At 41.3% G+C, this 18,013-nt stretch overlaps 1 protein-coding gene and 1 pseudogene; one reads left to right on the forward strand and one right to left on the reverse strand.

The window, feature by feature from the left end:
- Nucleotides 1-18,013, forward strand: part of LOC133640589 (oocyte zinc finger protein XlCOF6-like) — a 36,181-nt pseudogene that overhangs the window by 14,545 nt on the left and 3,623 nt on the right.
- The window catches only part of LOC133640603 (gastrula zinc finger protein XlCGF57.1-like), a 49,109-nt gene that overhangs the window by 12,695 nt on the left and 18,401 nt on the right, over nt 1-18,013 (reverse strand).

An 18,013-nucleotide genomic window follows, 5' to 3' on the forward strand; every position in this document is an offset into this window, starting at 1 on the left:
CATGAACGAACCGTTCAAAATGTATATTTGAATGGTGCCCACAAAAAACATGGCAACTAATGAATGATATTTCAAATATATAAACCGTATTTGACTTTCAATCAGATAAATATGAAAATAATTAACTAGTACTATTTTAATGCACTTACCGAATTTACTGTAAAAGCTGTTCAAGCTAATAGCATTGTTCTTTACTTAAAAAACAACAACTTGACAATAGTTATTGTTTGCACTTTGGCGTAAAATGCACTGAGTGTATTTTTCTGTGAGTGTTTGGAGTTATTACAGGGAACTCAGCTACGATTATACTTTAAAATGCTAATTGCTTCTCCTCATAAATTGTAGCCTGAGTGTTGGATATTCTAATATTTTTTCAGGGCTGTTTGGCTCGACTGTAATGTGTGCACTAAACACATGGACTGATACATTCTTGCATTTGCATTACAAGCTACATTATTGCATTCCCCTTATATTGACTCCTACTAGTCATGCTGCATCCTTTCAGTTATATTGAATGTATATGGAACTGTATGTCTGTATGGAAATGTTAATGTTTATTACTATGCTGGAGTGTAATTGTGTTTTAATTGTCATCCAGAGTGTGTGTGCTCCTTTAAGAATGGCAGTATGTGAGGTGAGTGACTGAGTAAGTGAGTGGGCAAGTGAGGTGAGGGAGTGGAAGCAGTTAATGTGCAGGAGCGTTAGTAGCTTAGTGGATGTCCGGTTGGCTTTGTGGAAAACATAAATAAAGTGACAGAGTTACAACGAATCGACAACTGTTGGGTCGTCATTCCGACCCAACAACGGAACTGTAGGACCCACTGCCGGGTAAAGTGGAGGGTGTTACCCCCGACGATACATCGGCCCTGGAGGGAATGTCTCCCCTGCGCTCCTCGACCACTGTCTGGGAGCTGACAATCAGGAAAGGTGTACAATTCTGCATCCGAGAGAACACAACCATTGCAGCCCATCCATCCATTCATCCATTTTCTTCTGCTTATCCGAGGTCGGGTCGCGGGGGCAGCAGCCTAAGCGGAGAAGCCCAGACTTCCCTCTCCCAGCCACCTCATCCAGCTCCTCCCGGGGGATCCCGAAGCGTTCCCAGGTCAGCCGGGAGACATAGTCTTCCTAAAGTGTCCTGGATCTTCCCCGTGGCCTCCTGCCGCTCGGACGTGCCCGAAACACCTCCCTAGGTGGCATCCTGACCAGATGCCCGAACCACCTCATCTGTCTCCTTGATGTGGAGGAGCAGCGGCTTTACTTTGAGCTCCTCTCCGATGACAGAGCTTCTCACCCTATCTCTAAGGGAGAGCCCCACTCATTTTGGCCGCTTGTACCCGTGATCTTGTCCTTTCGGTCATAACCCAAAGCTCATGACCATAAGTGAGGATGGAAATGAAGATCGACCTGTAAATTGAGATCTTTGCCTTCTTCACCACAACGGATCGATACAGCGTCCGCATTACTGAAGATGCCGCACCGATCCACCTGTTGATCTCATGATCCACTCTTCCCTCATTCGTGAACAAGACTCCGAGGTACTTGAACTCCTCCAAATGGTGCAAGATCTCCTCCCCAAATTGGAGCTGGCACTTCACCCTTTCCCGGGCGAGAACCATGGACTCGACCTTGGAGGTGCTTATTCTCATCCCAGTCGCTTCACACTCGGCTGCGAACCGATCCAGTGAGAGCTAAAGATCCTGGCCAGATGAAGCCACCAGGACCACATCCTCTGCAGAAAGCAGAGACCGAATCCTGCAGCCACCAAACCGGATCCCCTCAACGCCTTGACTGCGCCTAGAAATTCTGTCCATAAAAGTTATGAACAGAATCGGTGACAAAGGGCAGCCTTGGCAGAGTCCAACCCTCACTAGATACAGGTCCGACTTACTGCCGGCAATGTGGACCAAGCTCTGACACTGATCATACAGGGAGCGGACCGCCAGAATCAGACGGTCCGATACCCCATACTCTCTGAGTACTCCCCACAGGACTTCCCGGGGAACAGTGTTGGCGTTAACGCACTTTTTGTGTCTTTTTAACGCATTGAAATCAGAAAGGACGCAGATTTTTTTTATTTTACCATTTGCGGCCCACAGCTAATATTTTTTTAAAGGCCCACGGCACATTGTAAAAATACTATTAAAATAAACAAAAACATAACAAAAGTGAAATAAAAAAGCTTACAGGTGAAATGTAATTTAGAAACAGTTGCAATGTTGACTCATCATCAGCCGTTGTCAGTCCACTGCTGGACGAAAGCCTCAGCATGTTGTGTTGTGCTGCTGCTATTTTCTTTTCCATTTTATTTGACAATGCCCAGGTTTCAGCTCCGTATGTCATGGTTGGTAACACGCATTGATTGAAGACCTTTCTTTTTAGGCTTAACGGTATTTCTCCTCTCATGATGTTGCTCAGTTTTCCATATTGGCACCAGCCCAATCTGATTCTCCTCCCTATCTCCTGTTCTTGACTCTTTTCTTCCAGGCTAAATCTCTGCCCCAGATAGATATATTCATTAACTTCATCAATTTAATTTCCATTAACAGTCACAGGTCCATGAGGTACCATGGAATTTGCCATAACTTTTGTCTTCTTCATATTCATTTTCAATCCACAACGTTTGCTGGCATTTGCAAGGTCTTTAAGCATATCTTCCACTTCACTGATTTGCTCTCCCAAGACAACAATGTCATCTGCAAACCTCAGATGATTAAAATTTGTCTCCGTTGATATCAACTCCTTTATCCTCCCACTCCAGAGAGCGAAATCTGCCTTCCAAACAAGCTGTAAACAGTTTAGGCGAAATTGTATCGCCTTGTCGGACACCCTTCTTTATGTGGATTTTCACGCTTGGTTTGTGCATCGTAACTGTGGTAGTGCAGTTTGTGTACATGTCCTTGAGTAAGTTAATGTACTTATGATGAATTCCTTGATCTTGCAGAGCTTTTAGAACCGACTGTGTCTCCACCGAATCAAATGCCTTTTCATAGTCTATGAAGGCCATACAAAGTGGTTTGTTGTATTCTTGGCATTTTTCTTTGATCTGATTCAATGTATGAATATGGTCCATGGTAGAAAAACCACTCCTAAACCCTGCTTGTTCTCTGGGTTGGTGGCTATTAAGTGTATTTTCCATTCGATTTGTCAGGATTCTTGTAAACAACTTGTATATGTTTGAAAGAAGGCTAATAGGTCTGTAGTTCTTGAGGTCGCTCTTGTCCCCTTTCTTGAAAAGGATGATCATGTTAGCTTCTTAAATTAAGAATCTAACATGATCATCCTTTTCAAGAAGTGGAAAGAAGCCTTCTTTCCACTTCTCTGGCACTTTCCCCTGATGTAAGCAAGCTGTGTATAGCTTCGCCAGCTCCTTAGCAATGTTGACTAATAAAACAAAAATGTTTTTTTTTCTTTCAAACTGTCATTGCTCAAAACATAATATTGAATCAAAATCAATGTTATTAGGAATTATTGACCTATCCAAGGTTCCGATTACTTCACATCAAATATTCCACTTTGAAAAATATTTTTGGTGGAAGATTTTGCATATTTTGTGTGTTTGCCATAAAAACATAGTTTTGTTTGACAAAAAAAGGCGGAAAACAAACAAACAAAAAACACAACATAAAAAAACTAAAACATTTTGAAATGAGGAATAGATGTGACGTTGATGTAGACTCCAGAGATTTAAGCATTAAATATAAAATGTATGAACGCCCTGGCACACCATTATCATCATTTCATGACCCAAGCAAAACACTTTTTACACTTTTATACTGAAATAAATACACCTACAACTTATTAAATAAAAACATAGAAAAAACTGCCAGCAGTGGTAAAGTTTAGATCCATGAAGGAAAGAAGAAAGTGAATGAATGTTTATAACTGAATACATTTACATATGTATCCAAATTTGTTTTATTTTTTTTATTGTTTTTTTTTTTATGAATTAAGTAACGTTTATGACAACCTTTTTCCAAAACACAACATAGAATGTGAGATATAACAGGATAATGCATAAGTTGGTCATTTATTTTCAAAACGCTTACAAAAAAGTGGTACCCCAAAAATGTATTGTGGCACCCCATTTTTATGACTTGATGGGGTCCCTGGGACCCCATTTTGAAAATTCCTAGCGCCAACACTGCTGTCAACAGAGGAGAAAAAATGCTTTATTTAAATAAATATATTATTTATGAAGCAAGTTCGAGTATCATTGGCAAATTTTCACCTAGTCCCGGCCTTGGCGTGCTGCCCGCCTTGGCACGCATATATGTGTCCTCTTTTTGGGATTTCAGAATATGGTCAGCCTACATAAATCAAAGCTAGAACAAAATAACTGTCATGACCTGTCATAGTAGGTCAGACCTTGTTCTGGTTTGTGTTGTAATGTTCATGATTGCTGCTCACATGCTTAGTATGTATTACACGTGACACACCCTCGTGCTACAACGTGACATTCATGCATGACATCACTCCCGGAGAGGCAGGAATAAAGTAAACATTACATGTTTTCATTTATGACAAACACACAGATTTTAACTTGGATTAGTGGTTTGAAAATAGTAACGCTTTACTTGTTACTGAAAAAGGAGGTCATATCAGAGCATTGCGATACTAAGTAACACGTTACCAGCATCACTGGATGTGCCCCAGTATCAGGGGTGGACTAATCGACAGTCCTACGAGAACTTTATTTAAAGTATCAGAACAAGACTGCAGTTCCTGTGAGGAGCCAGGTCAGATGTATACTTCCATTTGATGTCATCGACCCTTGTCTGAAAGTTGGACCTTGAAAAATGCTGAATGTCATCGTATCAAATAGGACACAGATGGTGCCATGTCTCTCTTACACAGTGTCAGTCAGTTTACAATTTTGGGGCCCTGTTGCTCACCAAAATACTGACCCCCCCACTTGGCCGTCAGTGTCCTGTCCGTTACAACTTCTTCACAACTCCCCAAGATAGGAGACACTCAGCATCCTTGGGAAGTCGACCCCAGGGGCTGGCCTATGTATGTTTATGTGGTGTTTTATGAGCCCTCACATTCAGTGGATGTCAGCATGATGGGACATTGTTTACCAGAGACTGGCTGGGTGAGGACACACAAGGCCGATGCAAAAGAGGAACAACATTCTTCCTACAAAACACCAATTCTGATGCACCATTAGATACTGAAGTGAACTAATTAACTCATATTGTGTTTTGCTTATGGTGAAGGTTTATATTCACCTTGGGGAAAGCGAAGAACCAAGTTTAAGTAAATAGTAGTATTTCAGTTTGAGCACATAATAAGATAAGGCCCCTTAGTTTGACATTCGCAGGTGGGCTGGATCACTCCTCATAGGGAAGAGGCCCTAATTTGGACATCGGAATGCAGAAGTGATAGCCCTATCCTTGAAGCCCTAACCTTGAGAAGAGACTACATGTCATAAGTATTTCCCTTGAAGTAGAGACAAACGTGTGTGTGTGTGTGTGTGTGTGTGTGTGTGTGTGTTTTGGAGGGGTCCAAAGTAATTATAGTGGGGGCTGTGTCCTAGTCGAGCTTTATGCTTAGCAACACCCCTGGTGGGAGGTTCCAGTTTCTGGATCATCTGAGAGGTCACAGACATGTTCTCTTCTGGAGGAAGATGTAGGCTATTCCTGCCCTTATCCAGCTAAAACGAAGAGGCATAGTACCTAAAAATAATAATAAATACCTTCCCTGTGATTGATAATATCTACATTCATCACCTCCAGGCAACTTCAACCCTAAACTAACACCCTCCCCAGATTGTTAATAATCAAATGTAAATAATCAAATGTAGATACTTTTTCTTATGCCTTCGATCTCTCTCTCTCTCTTTCTCTGTTCTCAATTGTTGATGACTGAAATGATGATAACAACCAAACCTACCCCGACCCCCCCCCACCCCCCCCCCCCGGATTGTAAATAATGTAAAGAATTCAATGTATATACCCTGATGATTATCTTGTGTGATGACTGAATTATGATGATAGTATATATCTGATAGTATATATCTGTATCATGAATCAATATAAGTGGACCCCGACTTAAACAAGTCGGAAAACTTATTCGGGTGTTACCATTTAGCAGAGGTGTGGACTCGAGTCACATGACTTGGACTCGAGTCATGAATTTGATGACTTTGGACTCGACTTGACAAAATGTAAAGAGACTTGCAACTCGACTTAGACTTTAACATCAATGACTTGTGACTTCACTTGGACTTGAGCCTTTTGACTTGACATGACTTGCTACTTTCCCCAAAACAAAAGATTAAAAAGTTATTTGGGAGCGCGCCGCTCCGTATTTTTCCTTTTCTTCGTCTGTGTCTATCAGCGTGTTGTTCCTGTCAGCTGGTGTGCTCTCAGTACAACAGCCAATCAAATTAGATCTACGCTATTTTCATCCCACAGCTCTCATCCAATCAAATTGCAGGACAACCAATGAAGAAGAATTGTCAAACAATGCGGCAGTGAGAAACAATTATGCCAAAGTTAATTTCGTTCGGGTATTAAAACTACGACTCGGTCAACAAAAAACGAATAGCCCTATGCAAATCATGCAGTTCGAATATTACAGACGGAGACGCAACAACTTCCAACTTCGTTCGACATTTGAAGATGCCCAAAGAAGGGTAAGTTTTGAAAGTAAGCTAACGTTTATTGGCTAAGTAACGTGACTTTTATTTGCTGTGTAGTTAAATCAGTGAGGCTGTAAACTCACTGCTAACGTTATAACCATAGACATCTTATAAGGGTACGCAGCATGGAGCGCTACTGCCTACAGGCGCAGACGAGACGCGGGGCCGCCATCTTGGAGTGGTGATCCGCTCCACTAGTGCAATTCATTTGGCAGGAGCAATGAACTGTCAGCGCATTTAATTCATCTTACCTCACTGAATACCACTGATTTTCACGCGCTTTTTTGTCATACGTGTAGCTATGATAAAGGACACATGTTTTGGCGTGTTTTATTATTCATAGTTTGCTTAACAGTAATATAATATTCTTATACGCTATAAGTGACCAGACGTCCGAGATCAAAACTGGGAATATCATCCCCAGAGAAAGGTCAGCTATTTTTAAATTGAAGAAACAATATGATTAGGTTATATATACATGTGTATATCCTACATAAACAATGTATGAATACATTAGATATCTATATATCTTATAGACTGTATCTCTGTTGCTGCAGCAGCAGAGAGTTTATTCTGTCTTGACACTTTGTATTGATATTTTGTATTACATTCTTCCCTTAAATGATCATGTTTACAGTGATTGTTATATATGTATTTTTTATGTATGTCACTTTGGATAAAAGCGTCTGCCAAATACTTAAACATATATAAACACCTAAAAGTCTTTATATCAGCTAAAACCACCAATCTGTTTCACTGGATTCAGAATAAAACCAAATGCTGTCTTACCCAACAATGTTAGTATTTGAATATTGTTACTTGAAGACTTATTCCTGGTTACAAATATACTGTTAAGAAAGTATTGTCTTATATTTTGCCTAAAATGAGAATGCATCATAATCAGTGGCGGCTGGTGAATTTGGTTTTAGGTGGGGCTGAAAGTTTGTAAACCAAACCCCTTTAGGGGCGTCATCCTCCCCCAGAAGATTTCTTTGTGATTTTCACATACAAATATTGAAGATCTTTGCTCCTTCTCAACTCTGTGGTAATGTTATTTTCATAAAATACAACCGATAGTACATTAATGTAAAATCTTACTTGTGAAAAGTAATCCCCCGATTCCTATTTTCAACAGTCCGCTCATTTGAGCAGGAAAACGCTGAACACCAGCCCGGCATCTTTGTTTTCTACCTGTCAACTGTCAGTTTAGGCTACTCGCCGGCTCCTCATCACCACTTCAAGATGCAAATTGCTCGCGTCACAGCAACCAATACTGCGTCTACTTAAAAGATGTCTGTGGTTATAACGTCATTGCAAACACGGCAATCTGTTGCGTCCACTGCAGTTCGCTACCTTATTCATACTTTTTGTCAAGTGATTTTTTTTAAGCAGGGTTGCATGAGGTACCTAACACATAACGTTACGTTAGTCAATGTATCACACACAATAACGTAATGTTAGACGGCGGTCAGCAGCACCGCATATTTTAGCCACCTACAAAAAGACAAACATAGTCAAATAAAGGTCAGTTAAAATGTATACTATATTAACAATATGTGTACATATTGCATAGGGCCCTGACATCTAAAAAGTACAACTCTGTTCATTGTTATGTTCATGTATTTGTTATGTTTTTCATGTGTACGCACACATCAACACACAAACAGTATGAGATGAGATCAATGAGATAAGGTAAGAACAGAATAGAAACTGCTGTGGAACTAGTTACAATGCAATATGCCATGGACATACAATGTTAACACTTTTGTACAAATAAGTACAGTTGCACTTGTTTTTGCAAATGTGTTTATTCTGTAAAGGAATGAGTTAAATGTTTGAAATTGTTTACACTATTAAAATGACTGGTTAAAGGCCTACTGAAACCCACTACTACCGACCACGCAGTCTGATAGTTTATATATCAATGATGAAATCTTAACATTGCAACACATGCCAATACGGCCGGGTTAACTTATAAAGTGACATTTAAAACTTCCCGGGAAATATCCGGCTGAAACGTCGCGGTATGATGACGTATGCGCGTGACGAAGTCAGAGTAACGGAAGTTATGGTACCCGTAGAATCCTATACAAAAAGCTCTGTTTTCATTTCATAATTCCACAGTATTCTGGACATTTTTTGCAATTTGTTTAATGAACAATGAAGGCTGCAAAGAAGACAGTTGTAGGTGGGATCGGTGTATTAGCAGCGGACTACAGCAACACAACCAGGAGGACTTTGTTGGAGCGCTAGACGCGCTAGCCGCGCTAGCCGCCGACCTCATTTTGACTTCCTACGTCTCCGGGCCGCCAAACGCATCGGGTGAAGTCCTTCGTCCTTCTGCCGATCGCTGGAACGCAGGTGAGCACGGGTGTTGAGTAGATGAGGGCTGGCTGGCGTAGGTGGAGAGCTAATGTTTTTAGCATAGCTCTGTGAGGTCCCGTTGCTAAGTTAGCTTCAATGGTGTCGTTAGCACAGCATTGTTAACCTTCGCCAGCCTGGAAAGCATTAACCGTGTAGTTACATGTCCACGGTTTAATAGTATTGTTGATTTTCTGTCTATCCTTCCAGTCAGGGGTTTATTTTTTTGTTTCTATATGCAGTTAAAGCACGATGCTATCACGTTAGCTCGTAGCTAAAGCATTTCGCCGATGTATTGTCGTGGAGATAAAAGGCACTGAATGTCCATTTCGCGTTCTCGACTCTCATTTTCAAGAGGATATAGTATCCGAGGTGGTTTAAAATACAAATCTGTGATCTACAATAGAAAAAGGAGAGTGTGGAATCCAATGAGCCAGCTTGTACCTAAGTTACGGTCAGAGCGAAAAAAGATACGTCCATCACTGCCTCTCAAGTCCTTCACTGTAACGTTCCTCATTTACGAATCTTTCATCCTCGCTCAAATTAATGGGGTAATCATCACTTTCTCGGTCCGAATCTCTCTCGCTCCATTGTAAACAATGGGGAATTGTGAGGAATACTAGCTCCTGTGACGTCACGCTACTTCCGCTACAGGCAAGGCTTTTTTTTTATCAGCGAGCAAAAGTTGCGAACTTTATCGTCAATGTTCTCTACTAAATCCTTTCAGCAAAAATATGGCAATATCGCGAAATGATCAAGTATGACACATAGAATGGATCTGCTATTCCAGTTTAAATAAAAAACAATCATTTCAGTAGGCCTTTAATAGTGCTATTATGAATTGCAATGTCAGTACTATTTTTTTTCCTGCTATTTCAAATGCACTTGTTTTAATAAATAAATACAACGTTTTAAAAGCATACACGATCTGTGTAAAAATATTAGTCTGTGGTTAAAAGGACTTGAAAGGACTCAAAACTCAAAATGCATGACTTGTGACTTGACTTGAGACTTTCCAGTCTTGACTTTGGACTTGACTCGGGACTTGCCTGTCTTGACTCGGGACTTGACTCGAGACTTGAGGGCAAAGACTTGAGACTTACTTGTGACTTGCAAAGCAATGACTTGGTCCCACCTCTGCCATTTAGTGGTCAATTGTACGGAATATGTACTTCACTGTGCAACCTACTAATAAAAGTCTCAATCAATCAATCAATCAATCAATGCTGAAAGACTTGTGATGACACATCTAGTCCTTGGAGGTGAACTGGTAACGTCAACATGAAGGACTGAAATCATTTCTGAGTCAAACAATATTTTCTGTCTTATCAAAACCACCACACTGAGAAATGACTTGCAAATAATTATTACTTCTTCAAAAGCACGTCCCACTTTTTACTTTCATCCTCATCTTTGTGTAAACTTCAAAACGAAAACAGGAGATTTGAGAGATTATACACAAAATAATTTTACAGAGGAGATCAAGCTTATTTTATTCCTTCATATTACTTACATTTCTTCCACAAAACTCACATTTGTATGCACATCTGTATGATGGATGATAATGAACCAAAGCTGCTAAAATTGTTGATAACTAGATGACAAAATGTTCTACAATCAGACATTCGGTTGTTTGTAATTTCAAGTATAGTATCTGCTGCAATAGGAAATCACATGTTCTGTAGGACTGTGTAAGGCAAGCCAACAGCCAGTTCTTAGAAATAGTGGTCCATCTTTGTGGTTAGATAATAAATCATGAGCATAAAACACTATAACACACGTGTGGCAGATAAAAAGAGCGAAAATAAGTGCATTAAAAACAATACTTTTTCCATTATTTTCATATATACCTGATTAAAAGTCAAATACGGTTGATATATTTGAAATATCATTTGTTGCCATGTTTTTTGTGTGGGCACCATCAAAACATACATTTTGAACGGTTCGTTCATGGCTTGCCCATCACTATGACTCATTGGCCCCGCCCCTAAGTGACGCAAGCGTGGAGGATATGCGCTTTGCAGCAAAGTCCTCCTTTACTCCACACACGCTTCTAAGCCTCGGCACATCTCCTCACATCGCTACTAACTACACTTTATTCATCCTCCGTGTCAGGATAAACTCCACTCGTCTCACTCAACTTTGGACATTATTAGGCCCTCTTAGCTTGCTAGTTGTTTTAGCGTGCTAGTTAGCTTAGCATGCTAGTTAGCTTAGCGCGCTAGTTAGCTTAGCTTGCTAGTTGTTTTAGCGCGCTAGTTAGCTTAGCTTGCTAGTTGTTTTAGCGCGCTAGTTAGCTTAGCGTGCTAGTTAGCTGCTAACAAAGAGACGCAGATTTGATAAAAACATCGCTTAGTTAAAGGCCTACTGAAATGAATTTTTTTTATTCAAACGGGGATAGCAGATCTATTCTATGTGTCATACTTGATCATTTCGCGATATTGCCATATTTTTGCTGAATGGATTTAGTATAGAACAACGACGATAAAGATTGCAACTTTTGGTATCTGATAAAAAAAAGGCTTGCACCTACCGGAAGTAGCGTGACGTAGTCAGTTGAACATATACGCAAAGTTCCCTATTGTTTACAATGATGGCCGCATGAAGTGAGAGAGATTCGGACCGAGAAAGCGACAATTTCCCCATTAATTTCAGCGAGGATGAAAGATTTGTGGATGAGTAAAGTGCAAGTGAAGGACTAGTGGGGAGTTGAAGCTATTCAGATAGGGAAGATGCTGTGAGAGCCGGGGGTGACCTGATATTCAGCTGGGAATGACTACAACAGTAAATAAACACAAGACATATATATACTCTATTAGCCACAACACAACCAGGCTTATATTTAATATGCCACAAATTAATCCTGCATAAAAACACCTGCGTGTTTGTTATGCTAGCTCCTAGCTCCTCTGCTAGCTCCTAGCTCCATAGAACACGCCAATACAATTCAAACACCTGATCAACACACACAATCACTCAGCCCAAAAGACCGTTTACCTAACCCAAGGTTCATAAAGCTTATATATTTTTAAAAAGTTACGTACGTGACGCGCACATACGGTCAAGTTATCGAATGTTTAGCAGCCAAGGCTGCATACTCACGGTACCTGATATTCAGCTGGGAATGACTACAACAGTAAATAAACACAAGACATATATATACTCTATTAGCCACAACACAACCAGGCTTATATTTAATATGCCACAAATTAATCCTGCATAATAACACCTGCGTGTTTGTTATGCTAGCTCCTAGCTCCTCTGCTAGCTCCTAGCTCCATAGAACACGCCAATACAATTCAAACACCCGATCAACACACACAATCACTCAGCCCAAAAGACCGTTCACCTAACCCAAGGTTCATAAAGCTTATATATTTTTAAAAAGTTACGTACGTGACGCGCACGTACGGTACGGTACGTGTTATGCTAGCTCCTAGCTCCTCTGCTAGCTCCTAGCTCCATAGAACACGCCAATACAATTCAAACACATGATCAACACACACAATCACTCAGCCCAAAAGACCGTTCACCTAACCCAAGGTTCATAAAGCTTATATATTTTTAAAAAGTTACGTACATACGCAAAAAAAAGCCAAAGCTGCATACTCACAGTAGCACGTCTGCGTCTTTGTCATCCAAATCAAAGTAATCCTGTTAAGAGTCTGTGTTGTCCCAGTTCTCTACAGGCGTCTGTGTATCCAAATCAAAAGTCCTCCTGGTTAGAGTCTCTGTTATCCGAGTTCTTCCATCTTGACTGCATCTTTCGGGAATGTAAACAAAGAAGCGCCGGCTGTGTACTGTTGTGGCTGACTACGTTCGAAAAATACGTCCATTTCGCACCGACAACTTTCTTCTTTGCTTGCTCGGCTTCCTTCTCCATAATGCAATGAACATGATTGAAACAGATTCACGAACACAGATGTCCAGAATACTGTGGAATTATGAAATGAAAACAGAGCTTTTTCGTATCGGCTTCAATGTGGAAGGCATACCCGTGTTCGCCGGGCTACGTCACACGCATACGTCATCCTCAGAGGCGTTTCGAACCGGAAGTTTAGCGGCAAATTTAAAATGTCACTTTATAAGTTAACCCGGCCGTATTGGCATGTGTTATAATGTTAAGATTTCATCATTGATATATAAACTATCAGACTGCGTGGTCGGTAGTAGTGGGTTTCAGTAGGCCTTTAAGATCAAGTGTGAGTGTAAAGTGTTGTGATTGTGTGAAAATGTGCGAAAGAACGATAGCAGAGTACAAAGAGGAACTTTCTCGGACAAAAGAAGAGAACAAGAGACTACGTCAACTACTTGAGGCTGTTTTCAAGAAACCTCAAGTTGTGTTACACAGAACAGGTTTGTTTACTTCTTACTCTCACATGTTTACTAACTTTATATTTCATCATTAACATGAACATGACGTGTTAGATTAATTGTGATTAATAGGTGTACTCAGACACATGATTGTTATTAATGTGATTATCAGACAGCAGTCATTTCCTCCATCCATCTTATTCTGCTTATCCGAGGTTGGGTCGCGGGGGCAGCAGCCTAAGCAGGGAAGCCCAGACTTCCCTCTCCCCAGCCACTTCGTCCAGCTCTTCCCCCCCCCCCCCCCCACACACACCTCCTCCCCCTTTTGTTTCTGAAAAAAGACCTTTTCAGAAACATCCAAGAAAAAGGACAACAAAAGCGGAGGTGGAGGACAGGTCATGTTTGAGGTCAATGAAAGCCTGTTCAGCCTCTGTGGACCACTGGAGGGCGGCATTAGTGTTGCGGACCCCATAGCGATATCGACTGACCCTTATAGCGATAGCGACCCTACTGGTGAAAGCCACAAAGTATGCTTACACATATTGACACAAATATAATAAAAACACTAACCTTATGACGGATGCTTTTGCAATTGTTAAATTTGATCTTTCACAACACCTAGTGGCCACAATAATTCATTCAGCTATGTTTTTAGCCGACAACGGGGAGTGTTGAAAATGTGGTATTTGCGTGTCGGTCCAATCAGCGGCAGCTACGCCCTGTTTCGTCATTAGACCTAAGTCTGGCTTGGTAGGCGGGTACAAGCCTACCAAGCCAGGTGGTACGAGCATAGAGGAGCCTTTGTAGTGGTGTCGCAGCTTGGTGGTCGTGCCGTCAGGAAACACCAGGAAGGTTCCTTCTGTGCGATATTGACTGGTGCTTTTTTTTCCTGGACTCCCGACTTCAGCTCCGGCTGAAAATCGGGAGATTTTCGGGAGAATATTTGTCCCGGGAGGTTTTCGGGAGTCTCCCGGAAAATTCGGGAGGGTTGGCAAGTATGTCTGAAAATCAAACGGGAAGAGACAACTTATTGAATACGAAAACAGCCCCCACCCTGCCCAGAAAGGAATACAGCCTCATTGTTCTAATACTGATAAGGTAAAAAGGGAGTACACCAACTCCCGCATTCCAACACCTTCAAGGTAAAAAACAGAGTTTACTTGCGGACATAAGATACAAGCAAAAAAAGAGTACCGGTACACATGGGAAAATATTAGTTGCTTTAAACATGACTATGAATAAAGAAAGAACTCTTTAAAATATATGCATTCTCCACAGTAGCTATAATCCAATAGGTCTTATCAGGAGATATTCTACTCGGCCTTAACTGCTTAGTGCACAAAAGCCCTTGTCTAAAACTGGCTCCTCATCCAGCAACAAGTCGCAGGACATTGGATCCGATCCAGCAAGGTTCATTGGGGATGACTGAGGGTGCGCGTGCCTTTTATAATTGTTCTCCTTTATTGACCTATGTCAGTGAAGCTACAGGAATGTATATGCAACATGTTAGACGCACACGGGTTAATAGGCTTTAACATTGAAACAACATATAACACATTCATTTTCACACGGCTGCAGCCACATACCTCACCACAAAACCACTTGATCTCACTGCCATTCCAGCTCTTAATGTGCCGCACACACACGCACACGTGCGCACGCACGTACAAACGCACACAAAGTTGCACACATTCCAAGAGAAAAGGCGAGCAGCACTTGAAGAGCGTTTTTCCTTTTTCCCTCAGCTTATAAACATGTAACTTATTTTATATCACTTATAATATCTTCTTTTTAACATGTTTCATATACATGAAAATGTGGCAATAACATTTAATAAAAGCCATTATTACTGGAAAAACTACAAACCCCGTTTCCATATGAGTTGGGAAATTGTGTTAGATGTAAATATAAACGGAATACAATGATTTGCAAATCCTTTTCAACCCATATTCAATTGAATGCACTACAAAGACAACATATTTGATGTTCAAACTCATTAACTTTATTTTTTTTTGCAAATAATAATTAACTTAGAATTTCATGGCTGCAACACGTGCCAAAGTAGTTGGGAAAGGGCATGTTCACCACTGTGTTACATGGCCTTTCCTTTTAACAACACTCAGTAAACGTTTGGGAACTGAGGAGACACATTTTTGAAGCTTCTCAGGTGGAATTATTTCCCATTCTTGCTTGATGTACAGCTTAAGTTGTTCAACAGTCCGGGGGTCTCCCTTGTGCTATTTTAGGCTTCATAATGCGCCACACATTTTCAATGGGAGACAGGTCTGGACTACAGGCAGGCCGGTCTAGTACCCGCACTCTTTTACTATGAAGCCACGTTGATGTAACACATGGCTTGGCATTGTCTTACTGAAATAAGCAGGGGCGTCCATGGTAACGTTACTTGGATGGCAACATATGTTGTTCCAAAACCTGTATGTACCTTTCAGCATTAATGGCGCCTTCACAGATGTGTAAGTTACCCATGTCTTGGGCACTAATACACCCCCATACCATCACAGATGCTGGCTATTCAACTTTGCGCCTATAACAATCCGGATGGTTCTTTTCCTCTTTGGTCCGGAGGACACGACGTCCGCAGTTTCCAAAAAACAATTTGAAATGTGGACTCGTCAGACCACAGAACACTTTTCCACTTTGTATCAGTCCATCTTAGATGAGCTCAGGCCCAGCGAAGCCGACGGCGTTTCTGGGTGTTGTTGATAAACGGTTTTCGCCTTGCATAGGACAGTTTTAACTTGCACTTACAGATGTAGCGACCAACTGTAGTTACTGACAGTGGGTTTCTGAAGTGTTCATGAGCCCATGTGGTGATATCCTTTACACACTGATGTCGCTTGTTGATGCAGTACAGCCTGAGGGATCGAAGGTGACGGGCTTAGCTGCTTACGTGCAGTGATTTCTCCAGATTCTCTGAACCCTTTGATGATATTACGGACCGTAGATGGGGAAATCCCTAAATTCCTTGCAACAGCTGGTTGAGAAAGGTTTTTCTTAAACTGTTCAACAAATCGCTCACACATTTGTTGACAAAGTGGTGACCCTCGCCCCATCCTTGTTTGTGAATGACTGAGCATTTCATGGAATCTACTTTTATACCCAATCATGGCACCCACCTGTTCCCAATTTGCCTGTTCACCTGTGGGATGTTCCAAATAAGTGTTTGATAAGCATTCCTCAACTTTATCAGTATTTATTGCCGCCTTTCCCAACTTCTTTGTCACGTGTTGCTGGCATCAAATTCTAAAGTTAATGATTATTTGCAAAAAAAAAATGTTTATCAGTTTGAACATCAAATATGTTGTCTTTGTAGCATATTCAACTGAATATGGGTTGAAAATGATTTGCAAATCATTGTATTCCGTTTATATTTACATCTAACACAATTTCCCAACTCATATGGAAACGGGGTTTGTAATTTATTTAGATTTCAAAGTATAATTGTTAAATAATATTCTTTTTATTTACCTCATCACAGTCTTCAGTGCCCTGACTACTCACAATCTCAGTGGTGAGGTATGTCCTCTGGCGTAGGGCAGGGTCCATGTGAGACAGGCACTTGAACCTGGGATCCAGGCCGGTAGATCTGTGAAGGTAGTCCTGTAGAGTAGGGGGTGAAGTGTATCTGGGATTCAGGTCCTCTCTAATGGCAGTCTTGACATCTCCAGTGATGGTGCTGTCTTCCACACTTCAGTGGCAGGATCATTGACACAGATGGTGAAGTTTCAGTGCTCAGCAGAGATGTAACAGTTTAGAGGCGTTTAAGCACCTGGAGGACCTCCTCTGCCGCTCTCACATCATCATCAGACAGGGTGATGATGTCTTTGACATTTGTCTTCAGGGTCTTGTAGGTCTATGCAGAGTATATAGCTGCCTGCTGCTCCAACATATCATAAGTGGAGTTCCACCTTGTTGGGACATCATGTATGAGCTTATGAGTAGGCAGCTTTAGCATTTCTTGCTTTGTCTTAAGCACATGAGCAGCTGTTGTGCTTGGGTGGAAGTAGGAAACCACCTTCCTGATCCTCCCAAGGAGGCGCTCCATCCTATTGACTGAGATGTGATGCCAAATTCACTACATGTACAGTAGAAGCATTTAAGTCCCATCTTAAAACTCATTTGTATACTCTAGCCTTTAAATAGACCCCCCTTTTTAGACCAGTTGATCTGCCGTTTCTTTTATTTCTTTTTCTGCCCCCTTCTACCTTCCTAGTCACGTCCGTTGTGTCCTTGGGCAAGACACTTCACCCTTTGCCTCTGATGGCTGCTGGTTAGCGCCTTGCATGGCAGCTCCCGCCATCAGTGTGTGAATGTGTGTGTGAATGGGTAAATGTGGAAATACTGTCAAAGTGCTTTGAGTACCTTGAAGGTATAAAAGCGCTATACAAGTACAACCCATTTATCATTTATCATTTTAACAACACGTAAATCCAGCAACAAATCAGTGGTATAAAATTCAACAAGATCAACAACAATCCAAAACCATATAATGTCATACATCTCTCTCTCTTATTTACATAGAGAGAGGCGGTATAGCTCGGTTGGTAGAGCGGCCGTGCCAGCAACTTGAGGGTTGCAGGTTCGATCCCCGCTTCCGCCATCCTAGTCACTGCCGTTGTGTCCTTGGGCAAGACACTTTACCCACCTGCTCCCAGTGCCACCCACACTGGT

This window comes from Entelurus aequoreus, linkage group LG23, assembly GCF_033978785.1.
Source record: "Entelurus aequoreus isolate RoL-2023_Sb linkage group LG23, RoL_Eaeq_v1.1, whole genome shotgun sequence".
NCBI classification, from domain to species: Eukaryota; Metazoa; Chordata; class Actinopteri; order Syngnathiformes; family Syngnathidae; genus Entelurus; species Entelurus aequoreus.